The following is a 12474-nucleotide window of genomic DNA, read 5'->3' as shown; positions in this document are numbered from 1 at the left end:
TTTTTTTAAACCCTCAGTCTCAAAATCAGAATGTGCAGCATCCAAGCTGAAAAGTACAAAGAATTCCTTTATCAAAAAAGTTGAGAGACGGGACTAATTTACACTAAACTCTGAACTTGACAATTCAGTCAAAAACAATTCTGTTTGAAAACTTTCATTTCAAGCATCTGCCACAAAAAGGCTACACAAGTCTATTATGTCAGAAGTTCTGAAAGCCAAAGGCTTTATAACTGTAGTTAAAAGTGGAAACAAAGTCCAGAAACTAGAAAAGCTCTACAACCCCCGCTTCCCTGGATTCAGTTGGCCCAACTGAATGAGTTTTTACAGGACGGGTTACCAGAAATGATTATCTAGCACATGCACTCTGCTTTCAACCACAGTGTCTCCAGCCTAGCCCCTATTGTTTTCCTGGAGAGCCAGGAGCATCTTAAACCAGCAAGTTCAAATTACGTACTTGAAGCTGGTAGCTTACCTAGGTTGCCCCCCCAAAAAGGGAATGGAAATAGAGAAAGATTTCCTTTCCCTTAAGATGTTTTGAGTTCTGCAAGAACTGCTGATTACTGTGGTCCATCAGTGTCAGATCTCCGGTATTTTTACAAGCAATTCAAAAGGGAGAAAATTAGTTCATATTACAGTCAGTCGGCTTTCTGGAGAAGACATTCTGCAGATAACTTACTTGATAGGAGATATCCCCTGGGGGACCCTTCTCATCTAATGATCCCAAAGGTCCATTCTAATATGAAATATAAATCCAATATGTTTATAAACATACTGAAAGAGCATTTAAATGTCAGCTGTCTCATACTGTGGAGTAATTTCATTTTTCACATAATACTTTTATTTCTCAAAACCACACCCAAGGAAAATGATTAAGTTCTACAAGTTTTATACTACAAAGGACAACAGCAAAAGCATCTGTTTTCCTCCCTCTCTTTTCTGGTCTTCTCCCCTCCCCCACTCTCTATGGAGCACGCTGTTTGTAAATCTTGGTGGTTAAAATTAGTTTCTACAATACTCTCATAATGCTGTAAATTCTGAGAAACTTCTTATCCTTTAACATTGCTGGGCCTGAATTTATGCGCTGCTCTAAGAAGAAAAAAATCCAAAAGTCAAAAGCCTTTTTAATGACAGATGTATTACGGAAAAATTTCCCCACAAAGTTTTGATGCTGTGAAATATCAACTCCCTGAAATCACAGAAAGGAAATGACTTACATTCTTGGAAAATGAAGCCACTAGCAGCTTTCTCCAACAGTATTTTCTAATCCCTAAACTACACCCTGTGGCAACAGGGAGTATTTCGTGCAAAAGCTAAATTTAAATAGATGCTTATAAAACCAATAAACAAACATTGTGGGATCTCAGAGAAGAAGGGACAGAATCAAATACTTTTTCTGCACACTCAAAAAAAAAAAAAAAAGCTGGAGAGTACGGGCTTGAAGTCAAAAGCAACCCGAGAACGCTTGCTGAAGTTTTCCTTCCCCGCTGTGGGCAATGCAAAGCTCCTGAGGGAAATTCTGGCAACACAGATTTTGCCAAAAAATAAAAACGAAAAGGGTGTAAAAGAGCTAATATTTCTTTGGACACTAACTACACTACTGCACGGCCTGAAAATCTGCCAGCTTTCAATTCAACTTTAAAATACGCTTGTTTTGACAGCTTTCCATTTATTCGTGCCCTTAAAGAAAACACCCTCCCCATTAGGTTGTGCTGTCCCGGGACTCGAGGTGCTGTTAAAAGCCCTGTGGATCTCACAAGGGTGGCCCCCAGCGGTCCATACCTGACAGTTCCTGGCCCTCCTCGAACACAGGATGGTGGTCTCCTCTGCCCGGGGCCCAGCCTTCACGCCGCAAGCACCTCCAGGAACCCAAATTCTGCAGGCCGCGCCCCCCACTCGCATCCCACCGAGGCCCCCTTCTGGCGCCGCCGAGCCCCAGCTCAATCTCCGGCTCCCCGACCAGACACTTCAGGGACCGTGGGGCAGACGCCGCGCTCGGGTCTCTGCCCGCAGCCCGGCTGCCCGGCCCCGGCGCGCGTACAACAGGCGGCACGGCACCCAGGAATCCAGGGTTTAGGGGCTGGCCCCGGCGCCCCGTCAAAGGCGCGACCGATGGGGCGCAACCGACAGGCGCCTCCAGAACAGGGCGCCGGAGACCACCGAGGAACCGAGCGCGGCACCGTGAGCCCGCGGCGCAGCCCGCAGCCCCGGTCGGCCTCCCGCCCTCGCCGCACAAGCGGCCCCAGAGCTCCGCGCCTCCCCCGCTGCCTGGCTCGGCTGCCCCGGGGCCCTGTCCTCCCGCCCCGGTGTGGGCGAGCTCTGCCGGTGGAGCGGCGACCTTCCAGCCCGGTGCCCGACGCCCAGAGCCGAAGAAGCAAAAAGAAGGCGAAGAAAGACGCAGAGAAGGAGACACTGCTTTGGCTGGGGCTCTCCACTCGCAGAAACCTTCCCAAAGTCCCGTCCAGCCGCCGTCGCCGCCGCCCGGCCGGCAGGGGGCACAGTGGGCAGCCGGGGCGCCGTGGCCGGGCTAGGGGGCCCCCTGGGAGGACCCCAGGCGCCGAGTTCCCGCTCGTACCTCGCAGAAAGCCCGGAGCACCCGGCGTCGGACTCTCGTCAGCACCCCAGCCCCTCCTGCTAGCACCGCGCCAGCCCGGCTCTTCTCAGCCCCTCTGCCCTGGCAGCCAGACGAGCGCTCCGTGTCCGCCCCGCCCCCCGCCCACGCCTCCCGCCCCGCCCCCAGAGGCTCCGCCCACACGCCCGCCCCGAGGTGGCGGGGGAGGCCGCGGAGCCGCGCGATCGGAGAGCCTAGCTTGCGGCCGCACGTGGAGCGCCTGCTGGCCCCGCCCCGGACCCAACCAAGCGTCCCGCGGAGGGGTGCCGCCGACTCGGGGGTGGGAGACAGCGGAGGGCACCACACCTCCCGGGTCCTGAGAAAGGAGGAGAATGGCAGAAGGGCGCTCTGTGTGGACCACTGCGATCTAGGCCTTTCCCCACGCGACGGAGGCGGGAGGGGACGCGGTCAGCTTCCCCCTTCTGGCCGAATGGCCCTCTCCGACGCTCGGCCCCCGCTCCCCTTGAACGCTCCCTCCCGAGCCCAGTCGGGCTGGGCGGGGGTGGCTGTTTGGCCTGGGCTTCGTCTTACTAATTCGGAACGACGGAGTGGAGGCCACTCAAAGAGGAGGCGATCCCAGCGGAGGAGGCTTCGTGACTCCTAGCTTCTCCCCCTTACTCCTGTCCCGCACCCACCGGCCCACCCACCACTCGGGACGCGCCCTCGTGGGTTTTTATACTGGATGGAGGGGGCGCCGCCAGGAAGCCTCCCCCGCTAACTCTTGTTTCTGCAATTGTAAAGGTAGACACAGCCTCTATTTGCTGTGATTGTAGCGAATGTGACCCCTCAGAAATTCTTTTTGTCCGCCCCCGAAGGTGGCTGGAGGGCTTGGCGGAAGGTGCCAAGGGCCGCTGGAAGTTGTTTTTATGGCACTACGAATCGAATCAGAAGATTGAGGTTTGTTTCCTATTTAGTTGCTGGGTCTGGGGAAGAGCTATGCCTCTTTGGTCAGCGTGTGCCCGCTAGGACCTGCTCCTGGGAACTGGAGACACTGGGGAGGACCCAGCCTCCCCTGGACCCCAGGCCCCGGACGCACTGTACTCCCACCTGGTGGGCTTCTGCCCTCTGAGGCCTTATGCTAACTGCTGACCCTGTGACCCCTGGCCCCACGGGGCCCCTCACTAAAGGAGGAATAGGGTGTATGTTTCCGGGTGTGACAAATGGGTGAGGAGACAAATACAGGAGGACCTGAGAAAGGACATTACCAAAATCAGATTTATGCTTGCAGAAGCCAACTTAACGGCTCTACTCTTTAATCCAAACATCAGTATGTTAGGCTGGCTGTGACTGCTTGACAGTGTGCCTGTTTGTGTGCCTCCTTTACTTGGCAGAAGAAATTCAGTTTTGTGTTCATTAGGGCTGAAGCTAACTTGGAATAGTAGCCTCATTCACAGCTTTTACAATTTGGGAACCATGACACTGGAACTGAGTATTAGAAGCTGTGATCTTTTTTCACAATTGATAATACATTCAGAGTTTATTTCTGATAAAGCAAAGCAGCAGTGTCTAAGGATATTGCACTTAAAATTTAAAGTCATGACTTCGTTATGGAAAAGAGAAGAAGAGCTACATTTCAACGACTGCCTTCTAAATTAGTTGTATTTAATTAATAGACTAAAATTTAAAAATGGTTTATGGTAGTTGATGACAATGTAGGCATTTAAAAGTGGAGAATTACACTTTTCTCTCATTTTTATCTTTTTACATGCATTCGGAATGAGTGCACAGTGAACACAAGTTGGTAAGGTCTTAAATTAATTTGATGTCTAATGAAATAGTCCAGAATTTCATAGGTAAAGATAAATGAGTAATACTTTACCATCTTGGAAAACAGTTCCTAAATCTGATTTCTTTTTAGGCTTTCTCCATCTAGCAGATCAAGAACAACATATTGGGGCGCCTGGGTGGCTCAGTGGGTTAAGCCTCTGCCTTCATCTCAGGTCATGATCTCAGGGTTCTGGGATAGAGTCCCACATCGGGCTCTCTGCTCAGTGGGGAGCCTGCTTCCTCCCTCCTCTCTCTCTCTCTCTCTCTCTCTCTCGCTCTGCCTCCCTTTCTGCCTACTTGTGATCTCTCCCTGTCAAATAAATAAATAAAATCTTAAAAAAAAAAAAGAACAACATATTGTTAGATTGTAAAACATTGCTACAATATAAAATAATTAGGTAACCCAAGGAGCAAAATATTTTAAACAGCTTAAAAAAATATATGTTTAAGATTGGGTTTATGGTCTAGAATTAGATTGTAGCAAAATTTACTATGTGAATATTTTTTGAATCATAATGGTCATATTAATAGTGAGTACCACAAAAAAACATGGACTCTTACATAGTACATTTTGTAAACCAAGTACTTTAAAACTCTTAAAAACCGTTTTATAACCCCCTGAAACATTGTAAAACTCTGAAAGGATTGCTTTGGAAAACAAGTAATCCACTCAAGATGGAAATGGAGCTGAGAGAGGATGGGTTGTTTTAAATATTTCTTATCAGTGGAAATATTTTCCTGTACTTATTACAGCAATGAATACAAATTCAAAGGTAAAGTTATATTTTATGATTCTTTTTGATGTTGAGATATAGTTCTATTTTCATCAATATGATGAGATGTTTTCCTAAACATGAGACTGCCCATCAGTGAAATACTGCCTTAAGCACATCTTAAATTACTATTTTTTCCATGGCACGTAAATACTAACATAATTCTATATTTTTGCTTTTTTTTTTTTTTTAAGGAAGAAGATATTCATTCCATGAATTTATTGAGTACTTCCAAATGCCAGGTACAGGATTAGATTCTGGGATTCGAAGGTAAAAATATTCCTGAATTTTATAGTAGTTTGAGGGAGCAGGTATATGAGTAAGCGGTTAAAATACACTTTAATGCTTGCCAGTTTAGGGCCAAGCAGGAGGAATAGTGGAAAAGCTTAGGACCTGCAGAGAGGGCATCGGACATCCTCTGTCTGGATGAGAAGGATGAACTGAGATGGGAAGGATGAACAGTTTGCCTGGGAACAAGTTGTTTGAGGTGGTGGGTCTCAAACTTGGAAGCACGTTGGAATCACATGGGGACTTTCAAAAACTTTGTCCTAAGCATGTGATCTAATTGGTCTGGGACGTGGCCTGCGGTATGTTTTAAAATCTCCAGATTATTCTAAGTGGAGACACATGTGGGAACCTTGCGTCATGGCATCCCGGGTAGAGGGCACAGAGTGAGCATGTACACTGGGGTGTGTGTTTAAAGCATGATGGCCAGAGCCTTGTTTTGTAATTGAAGAGGCTTAAGCTTTGGTGGTTGATATTTACACATTTTTGGCATAAAGAACACATTTATATGGACAGCAAAGAGATGTGAGCTGCTATAATTCACATTCCTTTCCAAATATTTTCCAAACATTATACAAATAGTATTATGAGAAGTAAGATCAGGGGTGCCTGGGTGGCTCAGTGGGTTAAAGCCTCTGCCTTTGGCTCAGGTCATGATCCCATTGTGCTGGGATCGAGGCCCTCGTCCGGCTCTCTACTCAGCCGGGAGCCTGCTTCCTCCTCTCTCTCTGCCTGCCTCTTTGCCTACTTGTGATCTCTGTCAAATAAATAAATAAAATCTTTAGAAAAAAAAAAAAAAGAAGTAAGATCAGCTCAGTTTTTTAAAAAGAAAAAGATTTACTTCTTTATCTTCCATATATAATTCAGGGTCATTTGAGACTCAGAGTATGTTTCAGTGCTGAAATAGAAGTTGTTTGTTTTTTTTTTTTTTTTAAGATTTTATTTATTTATTTATTTGAGAGAGAAATAGAGAGCACAAGTATGTAGTGCGGCAGGCAGAGAGAGAGGAAGAAGCCCGCTCTCCGCGGAATTAGGAGCCTGACACAGGGCTCAATTCCAGGCCCCTGGGATCATTACCAGAGTTGAAGGCAGACGCTTAACCCACTGAGCCACCCAGTCATCCCTGAAATAGAAGTTCTAGACAGAGAAAGAAGTCAGTAATTTGACCTACTGGCTTTTAAAGAAGACCTTTCCAAAATTAAATACTATTCTTCATTCTGGGTGAAGTTCACAGTAAAAAAATTAGTTCATTTTTCTTTTTGGTAACTTCTGAATTTCCATTTTAAAGCAAAACAAAATACATTTGAAAGCAATCAAAATTCGTTCAAATAAGTCCTACTCTATGGTCTTAAACGTCCATTTAGCTCATGTATATTTCTTTGAAAGACAAACTAATCAGATCTGGAAACTTTACAGTGATGTAGTCCTGATTCGCGCTGCCTAGCATTTAAAATGATCTTATTATTATTCTCAGTGGCATATCACTATATTCTTTTAAACAAAAACACACCAAAAGAGATTCTAATATTCAAGTCAGGAAAATAGATTACCAAATAATATCTCATTATTTTGCACCAGGAGCCCCTAACCAGGACAAATAATTATTCTGCAGAGGCAGACCAGCACAAGGCTTAATATATTATGGAGCAATCTAATGCAGAAAGATTTTACCTTTACCCAATTTAGAGACACAAAGTTGAAAAAATTAAATTAATTGAATTCTGCCCTTATGGCCATCAAATTTTGAGAAAATATTTTAAAAAGAGGATATTTGATTATCCTGGGACAAAGTTTGGTTTTAATGCAACATGTAAAACTTTACAGGAGAAATATTTGAAGAGCCACCTTTCTTTCCATTCTATTATGATGTTAGTTTCACCAGAACATCGCATTACTGTTCCTTGAGGGCTTAAATACTTAAATACTCCAGACAAAAAGTTCGATAAGACTGGGTGGGCCAGGCCAGGCCCTTCACTCTTGAGGAGAGGCAGTTTTAAGTGGGGGCAGTAAAGGTGTTAGCTGCAAAAGGTAGGATACCCCAGCCCTGAGGTTTTGGAGGTAAACAGGCATGGTGTAGGGAGGCCATGCTTGTTTGAGGGCTTCACATTCTAGAGGAGGCTGAGGACAGGTATAGAAAATTGTCTAGTCGAAGGGACAAGACAAGGGGTAGGCTCCCTAGAGGGTAAAGCTTCAGGATGCATAGCATTTGTGTTTATACAGTAGGCCCCAAAGGTCCACCCAAAGCACCCAAAGGTGCTTCAGCTCTCATTCCTTGATTACTCTCTGAAAAGCTGAAAGAAAACCTTCCCACCCCCAGAGATCGAAGGCAGCTCCCTCCACTCCCCATTGTGGGAGATAGATGTGCACTGAAAAGAAGTAGGAATCTGGTGACAGACTGGTTTCTCCAAATTTTGCCCCAGGCACACTCTGATTATCTATATCGGATGGGCTGTTCCTAGAGGAGTCACTTTCAAACCCAAACGATAACATTACAGATGTCATTGAAATTCTCTTCAGTATTTTCTGACATCTTATCAATTTGTGCCTAAGACATGCTGAACTGGAACAGGAGGAGATGAGAACATCCCTCTTCCAGAACACAGGCTTACAGCCGGGCCAATACTGGCTTTCTTGTGAATACCAACCAATGTTTCATTTATGAAGACAGTTTATGAAATCTACCCATTCAGTTTTAATTTGGCCACCTTGTGTAGAATTTAAGCCTAACAAATGTGCCTTTTAGCTTCTTTTTATCTGCTTGAAAAAGAACGATGAATCAAAGTACAGGTAAGATGTGCTAGCTCTGGATTCCTCTGAAAGTTCACTGAAACTAAAGGTCTCTGCCAGCAGGGCCTCCAAGGAACACCCTGTCCGTCCATGGCACGTGGGGTACGGGTTGTAACTCAGGGTCCTCATGTGCTGGTTCTATTGCCCAGCTGTATACAAGGGAAAAAAACATTTATGAACACCCACGTTGGATCCCTGTTTTCCTCTCTCCTGATCCTAGGTTAGAAACAAAATCTACACTCACCCTTATTTGGTGTGGCTATGGAACCAAATGCCGAAAAAATCTTAAGAAATTCTTCATACGCAGGGTACTGGGTCTATTTTTTTTTCGAGGGTAGCCTAATGTTTTATTCTGTTCACCTAAACAGAATTCTTACACTATAGTTCCTTGAAGAAAAAACACTGGTAATTTGGCATGGAGCTTGAATTAGAAGCGAAGCATTGTGAACTTGTTCTCCAATGGCCTCTAATCCAGATAGTTGGTTGTCAGGTCTGGAGAAGAAAATGCGGGGGGATAGCACTCGTAACTGGATCTGGCTTTGTAGGTAAGACTTCTGGAGTGAAGAGCTAGGGCTCGGCTGCCTGAAACATGCTTTCCTTTAAAAAGCTTTTTATGTATTTACGATTCACATATGATTAAACATTTTATGTGATTTCTTGGGCAGAAAAATAGAATCAGAAAATCAGTGATTTTCTGTTCTGCCCATAGTTCTATGTTGGATAATCATTTTTGTCCTTTACACCCCAATTTCTTAAGAGATAGGGGGATATTTACTCAACATATAACTTTATGTATATGTATATATAGAATTCATATAATATACAAATAGATGTAAAATACTTGATCATATCACTTTTTTTTTAGCACTTTTCTCATTATCTGAAATTATTTATGAGTATGTTCGCCTTTTTGTCACTGTCTTTCCCCTTAGAATTTAAGCCTCATATGAACACAGACCTAATCTCACTAACTGCTGTGGCCCCAACATCTAGAACAGTGTCTGGGGTGTGTGTGTGTGTGTGTGTATGTACAGGCATGCATGTTAAGAGTGGATGGAAAAAAGAGAAGTCACTGAGGTGAGAATGGGAAAAATTTAACATTTTTTGAGAAGCTTCTTGGACAATATCCCAGGTAACCTGAGAAAGGCTCTATCCCTTAAAAAGATTTTTGGTTGATTTGAATGGGATACCATATATCAGCCAGTTCATATAATGTTTATATTTAAAGTTTAAATATATAATCATCAATATTCTACATCTATTGATATTCCTTAATGTGTGTTTTATTTCTGTTTGCAGCTTTCCCTCTACCTGTACTGACCCTACAGACTTTTGAAATATTAAGAAGAATGTTAAAGGGATTTTACTAGAGCAGTTGATCGATCATTGAATTCCTTGCCAGCAAAACGTTTTGATGAGATACACTTGGGAACAGAGTGGTTTGAGTCGAGCAAGAGAAGAATTGGTGACCTTGCTTCCATTTGCTCATGGCGCACGTCCATGTCAAGCTTTCCTTGTGTCATCTGGAGCTGCTCCTCCTCTGAACACCGGAAACCTCTCTGTCCACCAGAGCCTGCCCTTCGACCTCTCCCACCAGAGATGTTGTTTGACTTTCAGTCACCAAAACCTACCCAGTTCTTCCAGTTTATTAGCCATTTTTGGCCTCACTTCTTTCCTTTTGAATTAAATGCCTAGACTCACCATTCTGAATTTATTCTCCCCTGTAGTCTATACTTCATCTCTCCTTGACCTTCTAATACAGCTTTGCTAACAACCCTAATAGTCAGGAGAACTCAGTCACCCATTCCTTGCATTTTGTTTTAAAGTCACCAAGGAAGACCAAAGAAAATCTAATGACTGTGTTGATTAGTGACATCACTAAGACAACATTTGAGCAGTGGAGCGCTTACAGATGCTTGGTCAATTTTTTATTCATTCCCAGTTGGCTCCCTTTCCCTTTCACCACAGTGTTCAGATTTTTTTTTTTTTTTAAAGGATTTGTTTATTTATTTGAGAAGAGGGAGAGGGAGAGAGAGTCTTAAGTAAACTCCATGCTGAACGCAGAGCCGCATGCAGGGCTCTATCCCATGACCCTGAGATCACGACCTGAACCGAAACCAAGAGTCGGACACTTCACCAACTGCACCACAGTGATCAGATTTTAATGGCTTTCTTCAAGTCTGTCATCCCAGTCTATAACCCTGCCACACTCAAGGCTCAACCTAGCCCATCTCCTGGTGGGTCTGGCCACTGGTCTGAAAGGCTTATAAGTATTACCTCATTGAATCCTCACAACAGTCCTTTGAGGGAGGCACACTCATTTTCCCTGGTTTATGGATGCCTAAGATCTTAAGGAAAGTAACTGTTGGATCTGAACTCAGGACATCTGTCTCAAAGCTCATACACACTCTTCCTAAACTGCTTCGCTTCTGCTGCAGAGCTGACTCTAGGCTTTTCTCCTTAGGGATTTAGTTCCCTCCACCTCCAAAATTCTGTGTGTCTTCCTCTGACTCCATTCCCTCCTGACCCCTCTCAGTCAATCCCCTACCAAAGCCCCATATCCCAAGCCCACTTAGCTGTTCAGGGTCTTCTCCATCATTTGTTTATTCATTTAGCAAATGCATATTAAGTGCCTGTTGTATACCAGGTCTTGGGGACAGAAGTAAACAAGGCCTAATCTTCCAACCTGGGAGATTAGCTAATTATGCATTCTCCCTCTTAAGTATTCAACATCTGGCAAGCTCCTAGACCATTCTTTGCATTGAAAGAAAATCACTGGACATTTCACACTACATCTAGCATTGACCCTGACAGGTGCATTGCTGACAGAGGGATGAATGATTTCAGGTAAAGTATATTAGTTTGGAGGTTTGTCCTTAGTCCTCTTTCTGAAAAGTAGCCCACTTTAGGTGGGCCTCCAGCTCATACCTTTTTGTCCACAGTTCTGAGAAGGTTTGGAAAACTAACCGTTTGCCATTACTGACTGACTAGTTGCACTTTAGGTGAAATATAGTCCCAACAAAGGGACCTCAAACTGGTTCTTGTGGCTTAAGCCTTGTAATCTATGACTGAAAAGAAAGATACAATCTTATTAAAAGAATTTCAGCATTTGCAAGGGGGGAGATAGATATTTGTGAGACAAGACACTTTTTAAACTTGCATTTTGCCACTTTTAACCTAGTGGTTCTCAACTGGAGGGTGATTTTGTCCCCAAAGAACATTTGGCAGTGTCTGGAGATGTGCTTGGTTGTCGGAACTCGGGGTTGGGAGGAGTGTCTAGTGGACAGAGGTTACAGATGCTACTAAGCATCCAATAATGCAGGGCACCTCACAACAGAATTATTGCCCCTGGTTGAGAACCATGGATCTAACAGGTGAACTCAACTAGAGCATTTAGCTACCCTGTAAGTTGGGTTTGAGGGACAGGTGCCTTTGGGGGTGCTGGCTGAGCCTGCTGAAGGTCTGTTGAAGAGTTACTAGAGGGGAAGAATCATTTGGGACCTACAGAGTAAGGTATTTGGGCCGAGTTTCTCCATCTCCTCTCCCTAACTCTACCTGGATCTTGGTCTTAGCCCCAAGACACCTGATACACATTTTATTTCTTCTTGTATCACCTATTTAGTGTGTGATGACTTCGAAGGGGGATAATCCCTGTGTCTGACAAAGCAATTTTTTTTTTTTAACGCAAGTATAATTTCTACCTCTGGCTATAAAATTTCTAATGTGGCCAGAACACTATTCTGTTTGCCAACAGAGGCATAGTAAGATTGATATCAATCCAAATTAAATGATAGGTCAAAGAAGAAAAAAGCTGGAAACATTCTTTTCACTTCTATCAGTGAAGAATCAACTTTTGAACTAAATTAGTGTTAAAGGCCTTTTAATAAAATTTATAATTTAACAGACCTGACCAGTTATTCACACTTAGAGTGAATAATTATAATTAAATAATCTGCTAAATTTTATTTTATTTTATTTTATTTTATTTAAAGATTTTATTTATTTATCTGACAGAGAGAAATCACAAGTAGGCAGAGAGGCAGGCAGAGAGAGAGAGAGGAGGAAGCAGGCTCCCTGCTGAGCAGAGAGCCCGATGCGGGACTCGATCCCAGGACCCTGAGATCATGACCCGAGCCGAAGGCAGCGGCTTAACCACTGAGCCACCCAGGCGCCCCTCTGCTAAATTTTATTTTTAAGTAGAAATGCATATAATAAACCATGTGTGTTTTGAACAAAGAGCTACTGCCAAATATA

The 12474-nt window shown here is 44.1% G+C and overlaps 1 protein-coding gene and 1 long non-coding RNA gene across 8 annotated transcripts in view; one reads left to right on the top strand and one right to left on the bottom strand.

Annotated features, from left to right (window-relative positions):
* The window catches only part of FRMD6 (FERM domain containing 6), a 74280-nt gene extending 71559 nt beyond the window's left edge, over positions 1-2721 (bottom strand). For 3 of the 4 annotated variants that reach the window (XM_032344215.1, XM_032344214.1, XM_032344217.1), the window contains exon 1: positions 2573-2721. The gene's annotated coding sequence lies outside the window, so the exon portion shown is untranslated. Of the gene's footprint in view, positions 1-1779; positions 1862-2572 lie in introns of those variants that run through there. The other variant, XM_032344216.1, reaches the window with a different exon arrangement.
* A 64-nt stretch (positions 2722-2785) lies between these two features.
* LOC116591377 lies at positions 2786-12158 on the top strand. 4 transcript variants are annotated; one of them, XR_004285984.1, is made up of 4 exons: positions 2786-3505; positions 5343-5390; positions 8589-8765; positions 9520-12158. It is a non-coding gene; the product is annotated as an uncharacterized LOC116591377 (long non-coding RNA). The 4 variants fall into 4 exon arrangements; XR_004285983.1 differs by having other exon boundaries at positions 5343-5418; positions 8605-8765; XR_004285981.1 differs by having other exon boundaries at positions 2787-3505; positions 5343-5418.
* The last annotated feature ends 316 nt before the right edge of the window (positions 12159-12474 follow it).

The sequence above is a fragment of the Mustela erminea genome, chromosome 5 (assembly GCF_009829155.1).
Source record: "Mustela erminea isolate mMusErm1 chromosome 5, mMusErm1.Pri, whole genome shotgun sequence".
Classification (NCBI taxonomy): Eukaryota; Metazoa; Chordata; class Mammalia; order Carnivora; family Mustelidae; genus Mustela; species Mustela erminea.
Note: the sequence above shows the minus strand (reverse complement) of the source record. Positions and strands in the feature narration are given on the sequence as shown.